At 44.4% G+C, this 22,574-nt stretch overlaps 1 protein-coding gene across 5 annotated transcripts in view; it reads left to right on the top strand.

The window, feature by feature from the left end:
• The first annotated feature begins 11,937 nt into the window (after positions 1–11,937).
• The window catches only part of GOLM1 (golgi membrane protein 1), a 57,255-nt gene continuing 46,618 nt past the window's right edge, over positions 11,938–22,574 (top strand). Inside the window, exon 1 of one of the 5 annotated variants that reach the window (XM_043453236.1) lies at positions 11,938–12,073. The gene's annotated coding sequence lies outside the window, so the exon portion shown is untranslated. Of the gene's footprint in view, positions 12,074–12,229; positions 12,377–12,558; positions 12,714–13,059; positions 13,219–22,574 lie in introns of those variants that run through there. The other 4 variants (XM_043453234.1, XM_043453233.1, XM_043453235.1 and 1 more) reach the window with 4 other exon arrangements.

Below are 22,574 nucleotides of genomic sequence, written 5' to 3'. Positions count from 1 at the left end.
AATCTACCTCAGCAGTCTTTTGAAAGGACTTTTGAGAACCAAAGGCATGCAAGCATTAATGAAGCAGAACCTCCTTTTCTTGAACACTGCATCTTGGTGCCAAAAACACACAGCACTATTCCCGTATATCCTGGGCTAGGGTGCTGGTTTATATATACCAGACTTCATGCCTTCAGGCTGGCCTCCAGATTTCAGTATACCCTTAGCTTGGGCACTTCTCATCTGCTCAGTGGGCATTGCCTGGCCCCCTCCTCTGCCCCTCCAGCTGGGTCTCCCTTAATCCTTTGCATTTGGGCTACGCCCTAACAGGTACATCACACCAAGCCGAGGAAACCATAAAAGCAGCCCTGGAAGAGCATCAGCTTTTTTTTTCTTATTCTTTTTTTTTTTTTTTTAAGAGCATCAGCTTTAAAGTATGTTGTCAGGCTCTCAACCCATTCAGGAATCTTTCCACGACTTTGCTCAGTGTTGCCCAGGCTACTAAAAATTGATGTTTCCTTCTCAACTTCAAATCATATTAAGGTTCTTGACAGGATGAGGCTATAATCACAGTCTTTTACAGCTCTGGTCAATACAGGAGGCTGAAGACAGTTATTCAAAAAGAGGCATCTGCTTCCCTGGTGGCTCAAATGGTAAAGAATCTGCCTGCAATGCGGGAGACCTGGGTTTGATCCCTGAGTTGGGAAGATCCCTTGGAGGAGGACATGGCAACCCACTCCAGTAATCTTGTCTGGAGAATTCCCATGGGCAGAGTAGCCTGGTGGGCTACAGTCCTTGGGGTCACATAGAGATGGACACAACTGACTGACTAAGCACAACACACTTAGAATAAAGATGATCCCTACCTTCCTTTGTATGATAGTCAGCTGGCCTTTCAGAGGTTTCAGATGATCAATAAAAGCCCTTCTGCCCACACAGGGCTGCCAGACTTTTATAAAAGATAAAACCCCCCAAACCAAAAACACAGGATGCCAAGTTAAATTAAGTTTCAGTTAAATAACAAATATATATGCACATGGTATCATACCCATTCAGTATATAGGACACACTTATACTAAAAACCTATCTATTGTTTATCTACAGTTCATATATATCTGACAACCTTACCCAGGTAACAGAAAGACTCTCTGAGTCAGAATGCTTTGGGCTGCTTGTGACAGGAATCCAGCTCATACTGGCTTAAGTCAAATGGGGAATTAATTGGCTGATATAACTGACAAGTCCAGGGATAGGACTGGCATCAGCTATGGCTGGGTCCAGAAGATCAAATGATATCATTAACACTAGACTCTGCCTGTCTTTTTCAACATATTAGGCAGGTGTCTCCGCGTGGGGGCCTCAAGCAGTTGTGCTGCTGCTGCTAAGTCACTTCAGTCGTGTCTGACTCTGTGCGACCCCATAGATGGCAGCCCACCAGGCTCCTCTGTCCCTGGGATTCTCCAGGCAAGAATACTGGAGTGTGTTGCCATTTCCTTCTCCAATGCATGCATGCACACTAAGGCGCTTCTCAGTTCAGTTCAGCTCAGTCGTGTCCAAATCTTTGCGACCCCATGAATCGCAGCACGCCAGGCCTCCTTGTCCATCACCAACTTCTGGAGTTTACTCAGAGTCATGCCCATCAAGTCGGTGATGCCATCCAGCCATCTCATCCTCTGTCATCCCCTTCTCCTCCTGCCCCAAATTCCTCCCAGCATCAGGGTCTTTTCCAGTGAGTCAACTCTTCGCATGAGGTGGCCAAAGTACTGGAGTTTCAGCTTCAGCATCAGTCCTCCCAATGAACACCCAGGACTGATCTCCTTTAGGATGGACTGGCTGGATCTCCTTGCAGTCCAAGGGACTCTCAAGAGTCTTCTCCAACACCACAGTTCAAAAGCATCAATTCTTCAGTGCTCAGCTTTCTTCATAGTCCAACTCTCACATCCATACATGACCACTGGAAAAATCATAGCCTTGACTAGACGGATTTTTTTGGCAAAGTAATGTCTCTGCTTTTTAATATGCTATCTAGGTTGGTCATAACTTTCCTTCCAAGGAGTAAGAGTCTTTTAATTTCATAGTTGCAGTCACCATCTGCAGTGATTTTGAAGCCCAAAAAAATAAAGTCTGACACTGTTTCCACTGTCTCCACATCTATTTCCTATGAGGTGATGGGACCAGATGCCATGATCTTAGTTTTCTGAATATTAAGCTTTAAGCCAACTTTTTCACTCTCCTCTTTCACTTTCATCAAGAGGCTTTTTATTTCCTCTTCACTTTCTGCCATAAGGGTGGTGTCATCTGCATATCTGAGGTTATTGATATTTCTCCCAGCAATATTGATTCCCACTTGTGCTTCTTCCAGCCCAGTGTTTCTCATGATGTATTCTGCATATAAGTTAAATAAGCAGGGTGACAATATACAGCCTTGACATACTCCTTTTCTTATTTGGAACCAGTCTGTTGGTCTATGTCCAGTTCTAACTGTTGCTTCCTGACCTGCATACAGGTTTCTCAAGAGGCAGGTCAGGTGGTCTGGCATTCCCATCTCTTTCAGAATTTTCCACAGTTTATTGTGACCCACACAGTCGAAGTCTTTGGCATAGTCAATAAAGCAGGAATAGATGTTTTTCTGGAATTCTCTTGGTTTTTCGATGATCCAGCAGATATTGGCAATTTGATCTCTGGTTTGTCTGCCTTTTCTAAAACCAGCTTGAACATCTGGAAGTTCAAGGTTCACGTATTGCTGAAGCTTGGCTTGGAGAATTTTGAGCATTACTTTACTAGCGTGTGAGATGAGTGCAATTGTGTGATAGTTTGAGCATTCTTTGGGATTGCCTTTCTTAGGGATTGGAATGAAAACTGACCTTTTCCAGTCCTGTGGCCACTGCTGAGTCCAAATTTGCTGGCATATTGAGTGTAGTACTTTCATAGCATCATCTTTTAGGATTTGAAATAGCTCAACTGGAATTCCATCACCTCCACTAGCTTTGTTCGTAGTGATGCTTTCTAAGGTCCATTTGACTTCACATTCCAGGATGTCTGGCTCTAGGTGAGTGATCACACCATTGTGATTATCTGGGTCATGAAGATCTTTTTTGTACAATTCTTCTGTGTATTATTGCCACCTCTTCTTAGTATCTTCTGGTTCTGTTAGGTCCATACTATTTCTGTCCTTTATCGAACCCATCTTTGCATGAAATACTCCGTTGGTTTCTCTAATTTTCTTGAAGAGATCTCTAGTCTTTCCTATTCTATTGTTCTCCTCTATTTCTTTGCATTGATCGCTGAGGAAGGCTTTCTTATCTCTCCTTGTTATTCTTTGGAAGTCTGCATTCAAATGGGAATATCTTTCCTTTTCTCCTTTGCTTTTCACTTCTCTTCATTTCACAGCTATCTGTAAGGCCTCCTCAGACAACCATTTTGCCTTTTTGCATTTCTTTTCCATGGGGATGGTCCTGATCCCTGTCTCCTGTACAATGTCATGAACCTCTGTCCATAGTTCATCAGGTTCTCTGTCTATCAGATCTAGTCCCTTAAATCTATTTCTCACTTCCACTGTATAGTCATAAGGGATTTGATTTAGGTCATACCTGAATGGTCTAGTGGTTTTCCCTACTTTCTTCAGTTGTGTCCAACTCTGCAAGCAGCTCTAGAGTTATCTTTTCCTAGTATGTGTTGCCTTCGTGGAAAGAAGCCCTCTGTTTTCCAGTAGCTCCAGCTAATGTTCTTTAACAGAGTCTCATTGCATTGATTGGGTCTTGTGCCCATCTATGAACCAGTCACTATAACCCCTGGAATTGGACATTGTATTAATTCCTGGGGGCTACCATAACAAAGTACCAAAACTGGTTGGCTTCAAACAACAGAAGTTTTATTCTGACATGGTCGTGAAGGTAAGGTCATGGTCTCTCCAAAGACTCTAAGGGAGAACCCATTGCTTACCTCTTCCAGCTTCTGTTGGCTCCAGGCACGCCTCAACTTGTGGCCACATCATTCCAGATTCTGTCTGTGGGTCACATAGCTTCTTTCTCCCTTCTGTCCAAACACCCTCGGCTTTTCCCTTATAAGGACACTTGTGACTGCATTTCAGGCCCAAATGAATAATTCTTAATAAGCTCCTCCTTTCAACATCTTTATTTAATCACATCTTTTGCCATATCCAGTAATATTCACAAATTATTAGGGTTAGGACACCAAAATACATTTTTGAGTATTAAGTTTACTACAGGCATTTAGGATTGAAAAGTCTGTGAGAAATAGGTACCTGAAGAAGGAAAAAATGGATGCTAAAATGCAAACACAGCAAGAGACTTACAACAAGGACTTTCTATTCCATTCCATTCCACTGATTTCATGTATTTAGTATTTGGAGAGTGTTCCCAATGTCCTGGGCACTGTGCTCCCCATAGGAGCTTGTGGTCAGTCTGGAGTATTTATCTAGCACCTACTGTGTAAGTGCTGGGGCGGAGACCACGCTAACAAAGGAGAGTCCCTTCCATCGTGAACTTTACAGACAGAACAACCGTGGGGTGGGCAGAATGCAGTGGGTACTACGAGAGTTGGTTCTGACTGGGGCTTTTGAGCTGAGTTGTAAGGAAGAGAAGGGGGAACGGGGACCTTCTAGGCAGAATAGCAGAGTAAAGCTGGTCTATGGGGAATGCAGGAGAGCAGCCTGGCTTGGTTTGAGGAAATTTGGACACATAGCCTAGAATGCTAAGATTCTATATGAGCCAGGAAAAGCTGTGGGCAGTTATTAAAGGGAGGGGTGATGTGACCAGACTGGTAGTTGGGAAAAATTACAATACTGTATAGAATGGCTTGTTGCATCTAAGGTAGAACCCCTGGGTCTACCTTTCTATCTTACATTTCTTTTCTGCCCTCCCGTCTCCAATGACTCCCCAAGCTGAACTAGTCCCCTGTTGTTCTGCTTCACTCTTTTCTCTTTCGAGTCTTGTTGTCACGCTGGAGTGTTTCTCCACCCTTCCAGGCCTGTTCCAGTCTCCTGCAGCACCCAGCCTCTGCAGCACAAGTACCAAGCAACCGCAGCTTCCCTGGGCACCCAGAGCAGTTTTGTAAGAGAGCACCTCCAGTGAGAAACCAACCCATGAACAGCTTTCCTGGGCAGCTCAGAAGGTGATTTCTAGAAAGTTCTGGAGGGCAGATTTTCAGCAAGTTCTACTGACAACACAGCAATTTCTCTGCCACTCAGGAAGCCACAGCCCTCTCCACAGAGGTCTCAATCTTATGCATGTGGTCGGCGGAGAGACTGGCAGATCTGAGAGCAGATGATAACAGCTCCTCAGAACACCTTCCATTTCTGTATTCTTTTTTTTTTTTTTTTAAGGTTTATTTATTAGTTAGAATTTTATTTCTTCGCTGTGGTGAGTCTTTGTTGCTGCACACGGGCTTATTCTAGTTGTGGCGAGGGGGGCTCTTCTTTGATGTCAGGTGTGGACTTCTCTTTGCGGTGTCTTCTCTTGTTGCACAGACCACAGGTTCAAGGCGAGCAGGCTTCAGGAGTTGTGGCGCATGGGTCTGGTTGCTCTGCTGCATGTGGAGTCATCCCAGACCAGGGATTGAACCGGTGTCCCCAGCATTGCAAGGTGGACTCTTAACCACTGGACCACCAGGGAAGCCCCACTTCTATATTAGTTATAGTTCTCTTTGCTTTTTACCGGCCAGACCCTTATGATGCAATGTTAAAGAATCTTTATATTTAAACTTACCCTGTTTAAATTACTGTGTACTTTGTCTCTCTCTAGATAAGATCTAAGTGGGTACACCATCCTTCTACACCTTCCTTGTCTAATGTTGTAGCCACTAGCCACATGTAGCTATTGAGCATTTGAAATGTAGCTGGTGCCAAGGAGAAACTGACTTCTTTATGTTTACTTTTATACTGAAATTAAAAAAAAAAAAAGCAGACTTCCCTGATGGTCCTGCGGTTAACAATCCACCTGCCAGCACAGGGGACATGGGATGGTCCTTGCTCTGGGAAGATCCTGCATGCCACGGACACTGAACCCACGCACTAGAGCCGGCCCTCTACACAAGAGAAGCCACCACAATGAGAAAATGGCAGGCAGCAATGAAGACCCAGAGCAGTCAAAAATAAATAAATAAAAATTAAAAACACTGAAGCAGTGTATTTATTTTCTGTTAAATGTTTTATCACATGTAAAACGTCCCATGCAGTTCAGTTCAGTCACTTAGTCATGTCAGACTCTTTGCAACCCCATGGACTGCAGCACGCCAGGCCTCCCTGTCCATCACCAACTCCTGGAGATTACTCAAACTCAGGTCCATTGAGTCGGTGATGCCATCCAACTATCTCATCCTCTGTCATCCCCTTCTCCTCCCGCCTTCAATCTTTGCCAGCATCAGGGTCTTTTCAAATGAGCTGGTTCTTTGCATCAGGTGGCCAAAGTATTGGAGTTTCAGCTTCAGCATCAGTCCTTCCAATGAATATTCAGGATTGCTTTCCTTTAGGATGGACTGGTTGGATCCCCTTGGTGTCCAAGGGACTCTCAAGAATCTTCTCCAACACCACAGTTCAAAAGCATCAATTCTTCAGCACTCAGCTTTCTTTAGAGTCCAACTCTCATATCCACACATGACTACTGGAAAAACCATAGCTTTGACTAGATGGACCTTTGTTGGCAAAGTAATGTCTCTGCTTTTTAATATGCTGCCTAGGTTGGTCATAGCTTTTCTTCCATGGAGCAAGCGTCTTTTAATTTCATACCTGCAGTTACCATCTGCAGTGATCTTGGAGCCCCCGAAAATAAAGTCAGACACTGTTTCTACTGTTTCCCCATCTACTTGCCATGAAGTGGTGGAACCAGATGCCATGATCTTAGTTTTCTGAATGTTGAGCTTTAAGCCAACTTTTTCACTCTCTTTCACTTTCATCAAGAGGCTCTTTAGTTCTTCTTTGCTTTCTGCCATAAGGGTGTTGTCATCTGCATATCTCAGGTTATTGATATTTCTCCTGGCAAACTTGATTCCAGCTTGTGCTTCATCCAGCCCAGCGTTTCTCATGATGCACTCTGCATATAAGTTAAACAAGCAGGGTGACAATAGGCAGCCTAGATGTACTCCTTTTCCTATTTGGAACCAGTCTGTTGTTCCATGTCCAGTTTTAACTGTTGCTTCCTGACCTGCAACACAGATTTCTCTAGAGGCAGGTCAGGTGGTCTGGCATTCCCATCTCTTTCAGAATTTTCCACAGTTTATTGTGATCCACACAATCAAAGGTTTTGGCATAGTCAATAAAGCAAAAGTAGATTTTTTTCTGGAACTCTCTTGCTTTTTCGATGATCCAGCGGATGTTGGCAATTTGATCTCTGGTTCCTCTGCCTTTTTAAAATCCAGCTTGAACATCTGGAAGTTCACGGTTCACGTACTGTTGAAATCTGGCTTGGAGAATTTTGAGCATTACTTTGCTAGTGTGTGAGATGAGTGCAACTGTGCATTAGTTTGAACATTCTTTGGCATTGTCTTTCTTTGGGATTGGAATGAAAATTGACCTTTTCCAGTCCTGTGGCCACTGCTGAATTTTCCAGATTTGCTGGTATATTGAATGCAACACTTTCATAGCATCATCTTTTAGGATTTGAAATAACTCAACTGGAATTTCATCACCTCCACTAGCTTTCTCATAGCCATGCTTCCTAAGGCCAACTTGACTTCGCATTCCAGGATGACTGGCTATAGGTGAGTGATCACACCATCGTGGGTATCTGGATTATGAAGATCTGTTTTGTGTATTCTTCTGTGTATTCTTGCTACCTCTTCTTAATATGTTCTGCTTCTGTTAGGTCCATACCATTTCTGTCCTCTATTGTGCTCATCTTTGCATGAAATATTCCCTTGGTATCTCTAATTTTCTTGAAGAGATCTCTGGTCTTTCCCATTCTATTGTTTTCCTCTATTTCTTTGCATTGATCCCTGAGGAAGGCTTTCTTATCTCTCCTTGCTATTCTTTGGAACTCTGCATTCAAATGGGTATATCTTTCCTTTTCTCCTTTGTCTTTAGCTTCTTTTCTTTTCTCAGCTATTTGTAAGGCCTCGTCAGATACCATTTTGCCTTTTTGTTGAAATGATCATATATTGAATATAGTAGGTTAAATAAAATACATTATTTTCACTTGCTTTTTACTTTTTTAATGCAGCTACTGGAAATTTTTAAATTACATATGTGGTTTGAAATCTATTTCTGTTGGACAGCCTGTCCTACACCCATTTTCTGTTCAGTCTTTCCTGATTTTCCTAGACAGACATGAATTCTGCTTGCTCCACAGCTCTTTGAATTTCTCTTAGGATATTTGTGGGGGACATTTGCTGATTATTTGTCTGCCAGAATCCTCTTTTTTAGGCATTACCTCAATTTCCTTTTGTGGAATTAGTGGCCATGTCCAGCTACAGAAACCAGAGTTGTCCCAGTTAGCCTGGTAGATGGGATTTAGCCTGGGATTTGGGTAGAACCAAATCCCTCTAACTGGAAGCTCCCTCTGGACACTTTGTATCTTGAGCAATGTTGTAAACAACTGGGGTAAGTTGGAGGGCGTATTTCCTACAGATGCTGCAGTGTGGCATATATACTAAACTCACTCTATCTTCTGTGTCACTTTTGCAGTGATTTCTGCTGCTTAGCCATCTGCAGCATCTAGGTTTTCCAAACTGACTGAAAATCAATTTATATGAATTCACTGATTCTCACCATTGACTCCCTGAGACCCTGACCTTTGTCCAATCAACTTCTTTTCCTTAAGATTTACAAAGGCTCTTTCTTTTGTTTGTGACCAAGAACTCTGAAACTGATTCCACACTGTTGTTCTATTATGTATTACATTTATTTCTAGCAAATTCTAGCTATGGGGAAAGCCTCAGGATTGCAGGATAAACTGAAGAAAAGTCAGGTTTTGAGGAGCATAGGAACCAGCCCCACAGATCTGCATGCCAAAAATGATGGGTACCATCATTGACATAAGTGCACACGGATCATTTTTAGTCTTTGGGTCATCACTTTGCTTATCCCCAGGAATAGAGTGTAATCAATCAGCTGAGGGTAGGGGTCTGTAGTAGACAGAATAATGGCCTCTCAAGATGTTCACATCTTAATCCCTAAAACCTGTAAATGTTACCTTAAATGGCAAAAGAGAATTTGCATGTGTGATTAAATTAAGGGTTGAACCACAGACATTATCTTGGATTGTTTGGGTGGGACCCATGCAATCACAAGCCGTTCTCAGAAGTGAAGAAAGCGTCCCAGCTGGATCTGAGAGATGTGACTATGGAAGCAGGATTAGAAAGGTGCTACTGATTTTGAAGATTGCTTGTTTGTAAAAGGAAAGAAGGGGGTTATGCGCTGGGAATGCAAGCAATCTCTAAAAGCCGGAAAAAGCAATGCAATTGATCTTCCTGAGAGTCTCCATAAAGGAAACCAGCCCCTCTGACACCTTGGTTTTAGCTCAGTGAGATTTTTGACCAACAGAACTGTGTCATCTTAACTCTGTTGTTGTCGTTAACAACTTAGTTGTTCCTAAGTTGTGTCTAACTCTTTTCAACCCCATGGATGGTAGCCCGTCAGACTCCTTTGTCCATGGGATCTCCCAGACAAGAATACTGGAGTGGGTTGCCATTTCCTTTTCCAGGAGATCTTCCTGACCCAGGTATCAAACTTGCATCTCCTGCATTGGCAGGCAGATTCTTTACCTCTGAGTCACCAGGGAAGCCCTCTAGGTTTGTGATAATTTGTTATGGCAGCAAATAGAAAACTGATACAATGGTCTATTCCTTGAGCTAGAGAGGACGTCACTTTGACTGACAGCCCAACTACAGCTGTATCCCTTGGAGAGTAGGAGGTAGGTTCCTACATGAACGTAGCCAGTGAAGGAAAGAAAGCTAAACAGATAACACACAGAGGCACACTACAACCAACCACAACAGCCCCTCACATATTATTCAATCATTGAAAGTGAAAGTGTTAGTTGCTCAGTCGTGTCCAACTCTTTGTGACCCCAAGGTCTGTCCATGGGATTCTCCAGGCAAGAGTACTGGAGCGGGTTGCCATTCCCTTCTCTAGGAGATCTTCCCGACTTGGAGATCAAACCCTGGTCTCCTATATGGCAAGCAAATTCTTTACCATCTGAGCTACCAGGGAAGCCCTTATTTAATCAAAATCTATGCACTTGAATTTTTAGGGCGAGCAACTGATTAGGTTAAACATTCAGGATGAGAAGACTTGAGGAAATAGAAGAGTGCTTTATAAGCAATGTAAATCCAAATTCACATATGCAACACTGCATATATAAATACTGCATCTTTAAAGAACTTTAAGAACTACTCTTTAATTCCAAATTTTGCCTTAAAGATCCCCAGGAAACTTGGAAAGGATGATTCCCTCTCAGTAAAGATGTAGTTAATTTAGCCAGCTTCCCTAGTACTTAGACATATGGATCTCTTCTATAAAGTGTTTAAGAATCGCTGGCTTAGTCACTGACTAATTAGCCGTTGATAAATCACAGACACTAATGGGAACATACTTAGAGGCAAATGAGACAGAAGCTATGGTTCACAGTCTAAGAAGGAAAAGTGTTATTAGGAGAACCAAAAAGAGCAATAAGGGAAGATACTGCGCCTGTTCTAAAACGCTGACTATGGCCACTGAAGGTGGATGGGGAACCAGAGGCAAGAGTTGCAAGTCAAGACCAAGGACGAGCCAGGGCTGATGGTCAACACACACGCAGCTTTCGAACACTTAGTTTGACCAGGTGGCAGTCTAACATCGGGCAATGAAAACGTCATTTTGGAATATATTAGAATATCACTCTGAAGGGGTTATTATTGTCAGCTCATGACTCAGGTTTTGACTCATAAAACCTCTCATAACTGCTGTTAAAGAGATGCATGCTCAGATGGTAGTAAGGAACCTTAACTTTTTGAAGGGGAATCTGTTCTGGTTGAAACCAGTTCTGACTGTGAGAGTTCCCTCAGGAGTTTGTGTGTGTCCCCATTTGTCTTTTGGAGTTGGGTTTGGGAGGGGTGAGCCAGGGGGTTCTTTTCTCAGATACTAGAGCTAGGTAGGTTCAAAAAGAGATGATTGTAGGAAAATTGTTCTCAATCCTGGCCACATGTTCAATCTGAGAAGCTTTAAAACAAAAATACTAATGTTCAGACTCAGAACTCTAGAGGTGGGACCCTAGTATCTAGATACTTTAAAATCTCCCCGATAATTTGAACATCTGGCCCATGCTACCAGGGTTAAGAATCATTGCTTTATGATTTCCTGGTACAGGTCAACCTAAAATATATTCACAACCTAAAAGTTGAGAGTTATGTTTTATTTGGTGGGCATCTGGGGAGTTCAAGACCGGGAGACAGTATCTCAAGTGCCTCTGAGACAACTGCTGTAAGGTGAGAGGAAGAGCCAGGTTTTATAGAAGTTCTGCAACGAAGGGCAGCTAGTTGTAACATCAGAAGATTATTGTTAATTAAAGAAAGCAGATATCCCACGTTAAGGAAGTTTGTGCTTTTCTGTGAAGGAGACAATGCAAGAGTCTCAGCTCACTGAAATAATTTCTTCTATATGCATCTCAGCTATGTATACAGGCCAGTATTCTGTGTTTTCACATCCCAAGTTCCCTTGGGCTCACTGTAGGGAGCGTCCGAAGTCTGCTGGTATTCTTGCTGTGTTCCCTTAGAACACACGCTCACGTTGGCAGGCTGCAACTGCTGATGACTATGACAGTCTTATTTACTGATATGGCAGGAAATACTCCATTTCTCATATGGTTAGCCTATATGTTACTAATCTTGTGGCATCTTCTCGGGTAGGTGTGGCTCAACAGTGCTTCTCAAACTTCCGTGTGCCAGAAGGCCACCTGTGTGCTGTTTAAAACTCAGATTTCCAGGCTCCATACTGAGAAAGTCCTAGAGGATCCCGCTTGGGCAGCACCCAAGAGCCTTCGGGTTTTCTCTGCTGCACACAGGTGGAGTGTCCCAACGCTCAACCAAGGAGAGCTGAGAGATAACAGCTGGAGGGAGATCAGGCCCACCTGGGGAGGGCTGGTGGAAGAAAAAGGACAAATTTGTGAGTATAGATCCCCCAAATACCTGTTTTTCCTTGGCCCCTCTATCCTGGGCAGTTTCGGCCAGGACTACGTGAGCAAGACCAGAGGAGACGTGAGCAAAGACCAGGAGTGTGACGATGGGTGTGGTCGGCTCTGGGTTCCGGAAAATTCCTCCGGGCCGGAGGTGGGGGACGTTGCGGGGTGGGGAGGGCGGTCTCCCGGGGCCCTTCTCTCCGCCGCCGCTTCTCACCTCCTGTGAAAGCATCGAGACCGCTCTGCTGGTCTGTCGGAGCCCAGTCCCGAAGGCGCGCCGGGAGCCTCCGGTGAGGAGCTGGGGAGGAGGCTGAGAGGGGGGCGCGACCAGGCTTTTCCAGCTCCCGCCGCTCAGCGGCCGCGGGCCAGGGCGCGCGCACCGCGGGGCCGGGAGTCCGGGCGCGGTCCCGGCCTCGCCTCCTCGCGCTCCCGAGGCCGTCTCCTCCGCGCGCCGCGGGCGCTGGCCAGAGGCGGGGACTCGCCGCTGCGGAGGCCGCGAACGCGGCGGCGCCGGACGCTTCCCCGGGCGGACGGGAGCACGAGGCCGGCGGCGGTGGGAGAGCGGCCCGGGCGAGCAGGGAGCCGGGCCCCCGCAGCGCCGAGCGGCCGCCGGAGCCGCGGCAGGAGGTGAGTAGGCGGCGCGCGTGCCTGGCGGCCCTCCCCCCGGTCGCCCTGGCCCCCTTCTCTCTTCTTGTCCCTCCACGACCCCGGGCCTGCGCCCAAGGACCCCGCGCCGGGCCCCGGAAACACCCGCCCTCCCCGGCTGGCGCCCGGGCCGCAGCCTTTTACCGGAGTGGGCTCGAGGCCGGCCCCGCACCTCCCCGCCCTGGAGCCTCCTTCCCCGGGCCGCCCCGACCCGCCGGGTTCCGCCTCCCGGGCTCCGCTCCGTTCCTGGGCTCCCCTGAGGAGGGCAGTCTGGGGCGGTGCGGGGCCTTTCTTTTTGTTCTTAGCTGTGTCACGCGCGTCGGCATCCAGAGTCAAAAGCGAGCATCCCCGAAGTGGCGCTCGTGGCAGCGGTGCGGGCGTGATCGGCACGCGGGGAGGGCGGGCTGGCCGCGCCGCTCGTCTCTTTCCCCCTCCGCCCCGGGCCGCCGCCGCGGTGCCCACGTTGGCAGCGGCCGCGTCCTGGCAGGTGAGCTTGACACCGGCTCCTCGGTCTGCGAGCTGCCCGAGCTCTTCCGAATCCCGTCTCAGGGATGCTCCGGGTTCCTTCTGTACCTGTATTCTCCACCTTTGGCGGCGTGGAGGATCCACAAAACTTCTGCTCTGCCGTAAAAATAGTCTCCTGGGTTTACATACTCTTTATATGGCACACCCTACTTAGTATTTTTGATTGTCTTTCGGTAAAACAAAATAGGCAAAGTACCTGTTTCGATGAGTGTTCGTTTCAGCGGAATTTTAGAATCATTGTATTCGGCGAGTCGTGGGGATGCTTGAGATAGCCCGTTTCCAAATATGCAAAACCAAACTTGTGTGACTTTCACGGCTTTGAGATTTCCTTTGGCTGGTTTGTGGTCTCCAAGGTCCAATTGCCCTAAATAATGCAAATATTGAGGGACATTACTAGGGGCAGAGTAAGATAGTCTAGTAGCCTGATTACATATTTAACAGCTTTACGGTGACTCTCTTTGGCTCCTGGCCACGAGATTGACTCATATTTAGGCAGTTTTAGTATTTCTGAATTTTTTTGTAGTATGGGGCCTGAGAAGTTGAATCCCTTGTTGGTACTTGTGGGTCTCCTAGTGCATCCATCCATAGCTCCTCCTCCCTATGTTAGAGAAGATTAAGGTAAGTGCAGGCTACTGTGAAGAATAAGTTTATTTGTAAATGGAAGCTAGTAGCTTGCTAAGACTTGCGTTTTTTAGGTCAGAACTCAATTTTTAAGGTGTCAGTGGTGAAAAGACATTGAATTCTTAGGATGTTTAAAGAAAACAACACTTCAAGACATATTTTCTTCTCCTGTGAAGATATCACCTTTTCTCCCCATTGGTTTTGCTCAGAAGTGAAAGACCAAGGATGAGAGAGAGGAAGGAATGCTGGGGGTGAGGGGTGGAGGTCAGCATTTGGGAACATTGCTATTAGAAAATAAGGATGCCATTTGTTTTCCAATTGCTGGTCCAGTTATTGATGGGGGAATGAAAACATTTTGCATTTATATTGGTTTTTTCAGAAGTGGGGCTGAAACAGCAGTGAGAATGGTTGACCGTGTCAGGCCCAGGGCCAGCTTCAGTCCATTTATATGGCCACCTTCCCCCAGCCAGGAGGGAACTGCTGATTCCGTGAACGTTGCAGGCCAGCTTTCTGCATTTGAATGAAGCACAAAGGATAGCCAGGCAGAGCCTGGGGAAACTGCCTGTGTGGGAAGAGTTGGAAGGTGGGGTGTCGCTTTCCACTCGCCATGCTGGGCAGAGGGTCGGATCCCATCACTGGCAGTGTAGTGAAAGGGAACATGAGGTCGTGTGGCCCTGCTTTTAGACAGTCCTGGAGTGGTCCTGGAGGGGCTGTGAGGGGAGGCGGGGACTGGAGTAGAGGCCCTGTGCCTGGGGCTTTAATTCAGTTGTATTATTGTTTTCTGTAGGGAAAAAAATAGTAAATTGCCTTAGGAAAAGGTTGATTTCTTTTTTAATGACTTAAAATGGGAAATAACATCTGTAACTGGGATAAGAAACAAAATCACTTTTCTTTTTGTTTAAAAGAAAAACGTGGTTAACATTATTTTCTAAAACTTCACAAAAGTAGAAGGAATGGTCTTGCTATACCTTTGTGCTTAGTCGCTCAGTCTTGTCTGACTCTTTGTAGCCCGCCAGGCTCCTCTGTCCCCTCCAAGAATACTGCAGAGGGTTGTCGTGTTCTCCAGGGGATCGATCTCCTGACAGGTAGATTCTTTGCCTGCCGGGCCATGGGGGCTTTCACCCTAACTAAGTGTGAATGGCGTTTCACTTGCTCCCCCAAGATGGTCTTAAAGCAGCCAGCTTTCTAGTAACTTTTCAAGTTACTGGTGAAATTACATTGAAAGAGAGACTTGGCTTGAAGTTTAAGCATTATTTCCAAAATTCCCAGAGAGCCTATTTTGCTTCACAAAGAAGCAAAATAGGCTTCCCTACTTTCAGGAAAGAAAATGCATGCCTTCTCAGATTTTTACATTGTGATCTTATTCTCTTTCAAGACTGCATTAATAAAACTTCCTCTAAGATTTTGATGATTAGCTAGTGCCTGACAGGAAGAACACATATGTAAAATTACTGTATAATGAAATAGTTTGCTGTGGTTTCCAAGCTTTTTTGCTCATTCTTGTTAGTAAAACAAAATTTTAACATCTAAAACTTGTACACCATAATGTCAATTGTATCTCAATCAAGACCAGTTTTTAGCACTCCTCTTGGGTGTCTGTTACTTAATTATAAATTAATCTACATGTGCTAATGTTGTAGCTCAAGATCCAGTATACACTTAGGGCTGGGTTCATTGTTCATTGTGGAGGTAAAACCCTCTTTCAAATACTCCTTGAATTTTGAGTTTTTTTTGGGCTGGATCTTGTTAGGTCTGAGTACATCATCGTTGTTTTCACTTGGTGATGTCGCTCAGATGAAGCTGACTCGGGGTGGGAAGTGCATTCCTAACCCCCAGCTTGTGTTCACCTGTGCTTGCGTTTATTAGTATAGCTTTAATCTGTGTTTTTTATGGGAACCTTAAAGCTTCATATCCTCTGTGAGGTTTAGCTTAGTTTTAATTTGTGCATCTATCTCATTATGTGCTTGCCCAGTCAGAGGAGTGCGTCAGGGACCTCAGAGGGCTGGTGACAGGTGACCCTTTTGACAAAGGGACTTTGTGAGGGTGCAGACAGTCCCTGCTTTTACTGGCACTGTTAGTATTTCATGGTAGTATAATTAGTATAGTGTAACACAGTGTAAAGTAATTAGTGTACACATAATATGTTTAACTTGTTGGTGTAATATTTACATTACTAAACGTAGTTGCTATTCTACTTTTTGGACAAAAATAAATGTAACTTCTAGGATTTTTCCCCCAGCCCAGGTGGAGCATCTTTTACACCTTCTGGGCTGCATACGCCCTGCAGGTAGACAGCTGTTTTTCTCACTTCAGCCTCAGGTAATTCTTTCCTTTGATTCTCAGAAGAACCCTTGAATGCAGGTATAATTGATTGCACTCCCCATTTTTTTTAAATGAGTAAAGTGAGACTTTAAAAGGTTAATACCAAGCAGTTCTTTTCAGTTAATATTTGCTTGGTGACAAGTACTCTCATTTAATTTTCACACTAGCCTTAGAAGACAGGGATAAGCCTTCACAGGGGAGCTCAGGAGATTGGGGGAGATGAGGAACCACCCCGTCACCAGGTCAGAAATGGGCTGCCCTGAATTTCCTCTCAGTTTCCTGCCCAGGCTCAAGACAGGAACCCGGGTTCTCTTAGTGTCCCTGGTGGTGGGGACCAGCACAGAAGAGAGCTGGGAATGTATTTGAATGAGTTCAGTTTGTTTTTCTGCTTCAGAATGCATACATATGGTATCATTGTTTTGTTTTAGAGGAAGCTGTAAAATACTGTGATTTCATCTGGGAATGCTAGAAATATAACTTCAAAACTTGCTAATGTTACCATTGTATATCTTCCTAGCATCTTGATTTTTTATTGTTACTGTTTGGCTTTTGCATTAAAGATAGGCTCCTTGAGGGAAAAAAAGATATAAAGCAAAAAATGAAGTCGTCTTTCTGTTCCTCTCTACTTCCTCCTCTCCTACTCCAACTTGTAAATATCTTTCCTTATAAACATTTGCTGTACATTTTCTATTATAGAAAAATGTATTGATTTATTGAGTATATTTTTAAAATTTTTCAACAAAAATAGGATATGAACATTACTATTTTGTAACTTTGTTCATGTAACAGTTTAAGTTTTGATCATCTGTTGCTCCATAACAGATCAGCTGTGCAAGCTTAAAACCATCGTTTAGTTATTGCTTCTGGTTCTGTGAGTTGACTGGACTGCAGTCTTTTGAGGCTCAGCTGGGCTGGAATTTCAGGATGGCTCATTTGCTATTACTAGTTTTTAAAAGTATTGCCTTGGTGAGTTCTTGGACAAAATTTTAATATACTAATGATTTTAGAAAAAAAATTTAAGCTATTTCTCTGATTCCGATGCTGCCAGAACTGGAGGGTCTAGCCCATCAAAATGCTCTCCGTCGTTTATATCCATGCAGCAGGTAGATGATACCTTATTTTTCCTCTCTGTTTTCTGTATCAGTGAGGGAGGGTCCTGTAGAAGCCATGTTGCTCTGGAATTAGTGATCACTTCGTTCTGATTGGGGCTTCCTTGGTGGCTCAGATGGTAAAAAATCTGCCCGCAATGCAGGAGACCCAAGTTCTATCCCTGGGTTGGGATGATCTCCCCTGGAGGAGGAAATGGCAGCCCACTCCAGTATTCTTGCCTGGAGAATCTCATGGACAGAGGAGGCTGGTGGACTGTAGTCAAAAGCCAAGGAAATTTGGGGAATCCAAACTCAACCTTTAAACAGTATGGAAATGTTTAAACAGTATAGAAATGTTTCCCCGAAGATAAACAACGCACCCTCTTCAACATGCCTTTCCGCTTCTTAAGAATAAATTGAGTGCGACCAGAACAAGAGGCACTTCTCAGACCTGTCCAGTGAGCTCTGGAGGGCACAGTTCTCAATCTTGACCTGTATCAGCATCACCCGGAGAACTATAATCATGTGATGCTGATGCTGCTGGTCCAGGGACCATACTTTGAGAACCACTGAACTACAGCAGGTGTTGGCAAACGTTTTCTGTAAAGAGCCAGATGGTATTTTAGGTTCTGCAGGCCCAGTGGGTTGTGTCATAGCTACACAATTCTTGTAGCCTGACAGCCATGACAATATGTAAATGAATGGTGATGGCTGTGTCCCAACAGACCTTTATTTATGTCAGTGAGATTTTAATTCCACGTACTTCTCTTGTTATGAAATATTCTTTTTTTTCCAATTAAAAAGTTTGAAACCTGAGCTTTCAAAGTGTACAAAGACAGGTGGCTGGCAGGATTCTGCCCTGAGGCTTCAGCTTGCCGACTCCGAACAAGAGGAGGAATTTGGGAACACTTGCTATCATGTAGCCATGGCGTCCACAGGGGAGTTGGCCCTTCTGCAGAAAGTCAAGTGCTGGAAGAAACACAGTGGAATTGGTTCTCCTCATTCATCTTCACTCATCCATCTCATTCTTTGGTATTTTCACTTCATAGCACTAAATAGGCACATGAATTTTGACATTTTTTTCTTTTTAAAACATTTTATTGAGCATAACTGACATCACTATTAGTTTCAGGTATACAGTGTAAAGATCCATTATTTGTATACTTTGCGAAATGCTCACCACAGTAAATCTAGTTATCATCATTGCACATAGAAAAATTTTTTTTTCTTATGATGAATTTCTAAGATCTACTCTCTTACAACTTTCTGATATGTGATATGGTATTATTGTAGTTACCATGCTGTTAAAGGTTTTTATTTCTAAACTATTAGATTCTAGAATTGGGGGAAAATTGAGGGTTGGGAAAGTGGGAGTAGAATTGTATACTTCCTAGTAAGTTTTTAAAAGAATTTAAGAATTTAAAAGAATTCAATGGACTTGTCATTTAACCCTAATGATTTAGACAGGAGTTTACAGATTTCCCCAGAGGGGCCAGATAATAATACATCTAACTGCTTCAGTCTTCATTCTAACTCTATGAGTAAATCCCCATGTCAATAGTTCAACTCTGCCTGGTAGGCTGAAAGCAGCTGTGGGCAGTACTTCAAGGGCTGGGCGTGGCTGTGTTCACCAAAACCTTATTTACACAATAGGCTGCTAATGGCTCTAGGCCTCAGTATGCTGACTCCTTCCTTGGAGACATTCTTGGGGTGGGGTGGAATATCTTTGAACCGTCCAAAAAAATGCTGGTGACCAACTCCTGAGACCTCAGCGCTTTGTGAGGCGTCCTCCGATCTGTTCGCTCACTGAGGTGGCTGCCGAACTCCATCCAGGGCACTTCCGGCTTCATTCAGGGCACTTCCGGCTGTGGCCCTCCGCCCACCTGGTAAGGCCATTTTTTCTGAGAAGGAATAAAGGTGCAGCTCCCACATTGTTTGGAGAAGCTGTATTGTTCCTGCAGTGATGACATTGGTCAAACAAATCAATCTGATCTGATTGCTTGTGTGTTTGCCTATATGATTAAAAACCTCTATGTGAAAATGAGGAAACGGAAAGATTATTTAACTAGGAAGTTCAAAGGGCTCATGTATTTAACCAGTTGCCCATTTTCTTATGCTTTTTCTTAAAACAAAAAAAGTCTGTGTTCTCTTATAAAATTTTTGCTTAAAAGGCAACAATAATTTTAACCAGTAGATTGAATTGCTTAATTAAGCCAGTCATTTTTTTTAAAACGACTCTTCCAACTCACCACGAAACATTTAATGCAGATACACCTGGAATTTCACAGAGTTTAGCTGATTTAGGTTAATCTTTTTCAGTATGTCAAGTGACTATAATCAAATATAAGACAAAACACATTCTGAAGCCTAAATTATGACTGTTAATCTGTCTGACAGACTGTCTCTGACCCACTTCCATCACCCCCAGTCTGTATAAATTCTAAAGTGGAGGAGAGTAGAGCCTTTGAAACATCTGACTTTGAGTGCCTGCCCTTAGTCTTCATCAGGCTTTGGCATTTTCCCAGCCCTGACTCCCTTCGTCTTGGGCAGCAGTGTTTCTGCAATCCTGGAAGTCTTGGGTGAGGCATGTTGCAGGACGAAGGGTCACTGTTGGCCCTTTCTCCTTCATGGTCATCTTACCTGGGCACCCCTCTGCCCACTGGGAGCCCAGGGCTCTCCTTATTGCGCCCTCTGGGCGGCTGCACCCCGACTGACCTGCCGAGTGCTGGGTCAGGAGACGGGCCTCTGAGACTGCACTCAGCTTCCTGGAACCTCTCTCTTGCATAGTAGGGTCCTAGTCTAGGACGTCTGCTGCTGCAGCAGCATCTGAGAGTCCGCCCAGGTGATGGCAGGGACTGCTGCTTCAGTGGACAGTGGAGCTGAGGGAGGAGCACAAATGGCTGCTTCCTGTAAGGACGGAAAACGTTCTTCACCTTTTTCTTATAAAGTGCAGAAAAGGCCAGGTCTGGAAATGATTTGTTACTCATCTTTCCATCTCTAATAATGATTAGTTAGTGTTAGTTGCTCAGTCGCGTCTGACTCTTTGCAACCCCAGGGACTGTAGCCCACCAGGCTCCTTTGTCCATGGGATTTTCCAGGCAAGAATACTGGAGTGGGAGTGCCATTCCCTTCTCCAGAGGATCTTCCTGACCCAGGGATCGAACCCAGGTCTCCCACATTACAGGCAGATTCTTTACTGTCTGAGCCACCAGGGAAGACTCTAATATGATAGCATTCCCTGAGCCACTTAAACTATGTGTCAGTTGTGGTTCTAGGCACTTCTCTTATCTTTTCTGGTCTATATTCCTCATTTAAACTCTCTGAGGAAGACAGGGTTCTGTGGTTCTTAAGAGGTGGAGCCAAATCTGACTCTGGCCACTGGGTTCTGAGTTTGTTCTCTTAATGCTGCCCTGGCTTCCTGTTGGTAGCACGACAGCCTGTCCTGTCATAGCTGTTCACTAAACTTTTTGACTAGCTAAAGGAAGGAGAGTGTTAAATGATGATCTATATACTTCCTTGAAGTCAGAATTAAGTTACATTGTTTTCAAAGTTACAGTACACCACCCTGACCCACATTTGCAGGTATAACAAAAGATCAAGTGAGGATCCCTTCTAAAAGGGTATTGTTAAGTGTTTAAGCATATGACAAAGATGGCCTTTCAGAGAACTGAGTGAAAATAATTATTCCATAAGAGGGTGCTCAGAGAACTGGCTGGCCATTCCAAAAAAAAAAAAAAAAAGTTTTCTTTGTATTTCTGTACTTCTTAGGTCAAAAAGAAATTCCAAATGGATGAAAGATTTAAATATAAATATGAAACCCATAGGTATGTTGAGAGGAGATATGGGTAAATGTATGTCTAGACTTAAAGTAGGAAGTGTCTTTCAAAATAAAGCAAAATCTAGAAACAATGAAAGAGTGATGGGATTAGATTATTTTGAAAGCACCAACATAGCCAAAAATTACGGGTAAACTATTTCATAGAGAAAGGAGGAGTGGGCCTACTTGTTGGTAATTTAAGAAATGTCCCAGGTTATTTTAATGCCTTTTGAGGGTTAAGAGCAGCTGGAATAGAAGGAATAGCCAGTGGAGTAGGAAGAGGAGGACTTTTAATTTTAATTTTACACTTCACTGTGTGTGATTTTTCTCCCCAGTTGTATTTGTAATCTTATATATATATATATATATATATATATTTTTTTTTTTTTTTTTTTTAAAGAAAGACTGTTTTTGTGATCAAAAACATGATAAAGCAGTGGAGATGCATTTTTAGCAGATCCATAGAATTTTCTGAACTTTAGTATTTCTGAGCATCACTCTCTGTTAGTACATACTGTGCTTGCTGATAGCAACTGACAGTTAAATTTAAAACTTTTTTTCCTCTTTTGTCCCAAGAGACCAGAAGCTAGTGAAGAAGGCACCAGTCAGTGGAGGCTGGACTCGGCCCTCAGTTCTATGCGTGGGAATTCTGGGGGTGCTTTGTTTTAGGCGATTTCCACTAGATTGCTCTTACATCCCCTTCTCAGCTCCCACACCCTTACCTAGAGAGAGAGGATGTCTCCTAGGGACACGACTCAGCTACAGGTACCATTGGGGGAGGGCTGGCTCTCAGCTCTCCTGTGTCCTCACCTGCAGGAACTTCACCTCGAAGCTGAGTCCCTGGTGCTGTCTCTTCCCCTCCTCCCCCGTTTCCTTCTCCCCTTCTGCCCTCACCACCTCTTCCCCGTCCTCCATTGCTGGCCTCACTTGGCATAAAAGCATATCTGTTGTGAGGGAGACCGTTATTACATGTAATGTGTGCATTGCCTTCCTTCTGATAAGGCCATGTTGATCTGGCTCAGCGAAAGCCGTTTGGAACAGTCCACTAACCTTACCCTCCCTGGAGCAGGGCTGGGACCCAGCCAGACCGGGCTTGGGATTGAAGGCCAGGAGCAAAAACACGGCTCCTTCCTTGTCGGCTGTATTTCTGTTTCTTTCCAGAAGTTTGCTGCTCCCTGCAGCCCTTGAAGTCTCCTCCTGACTTGGCTGTGCTGCACAGATACGGGCTCAGAAGGGAGAGAACAGTGTTCAAAGGAAGCCGGGCCAATGCCTCTTTCTGAGGCAGTCGGGGCACTTCCGGTCCTGGCTTCACTCGCCTCCAGGAGGCTTTCCTGCTGGGCTCAGGGAATGTCAGTAATTGGGTGTCACTGACAGTTCTATCAAAGGATAGAAATCCCTCCCCTTGTTAGGAATCAGATCAAAAAGACTTCTTTGGGAAATAATGAGAAAGGGAGTCTTTCTTTCATTTTT

This window comes from Cervus canadensis, chromosome 30 (genome assembly GCF_019320065.1).
Source record: "Cervus canadensis isolate Bull #8, Minnesota chromosome 30, ASM1932006v1, whole genome shotgun sequence".
Classification (NCBI taxonomy): domain Eukaryota; kingdom Metazoa; phylum Chordata; class Mammalia; order Artiodactyla; family Cervidae; genus Cervus; species Cervus canadensis.
This window is presented reverse-complemented; position numbering and strand designations above follow the sequence as displayed.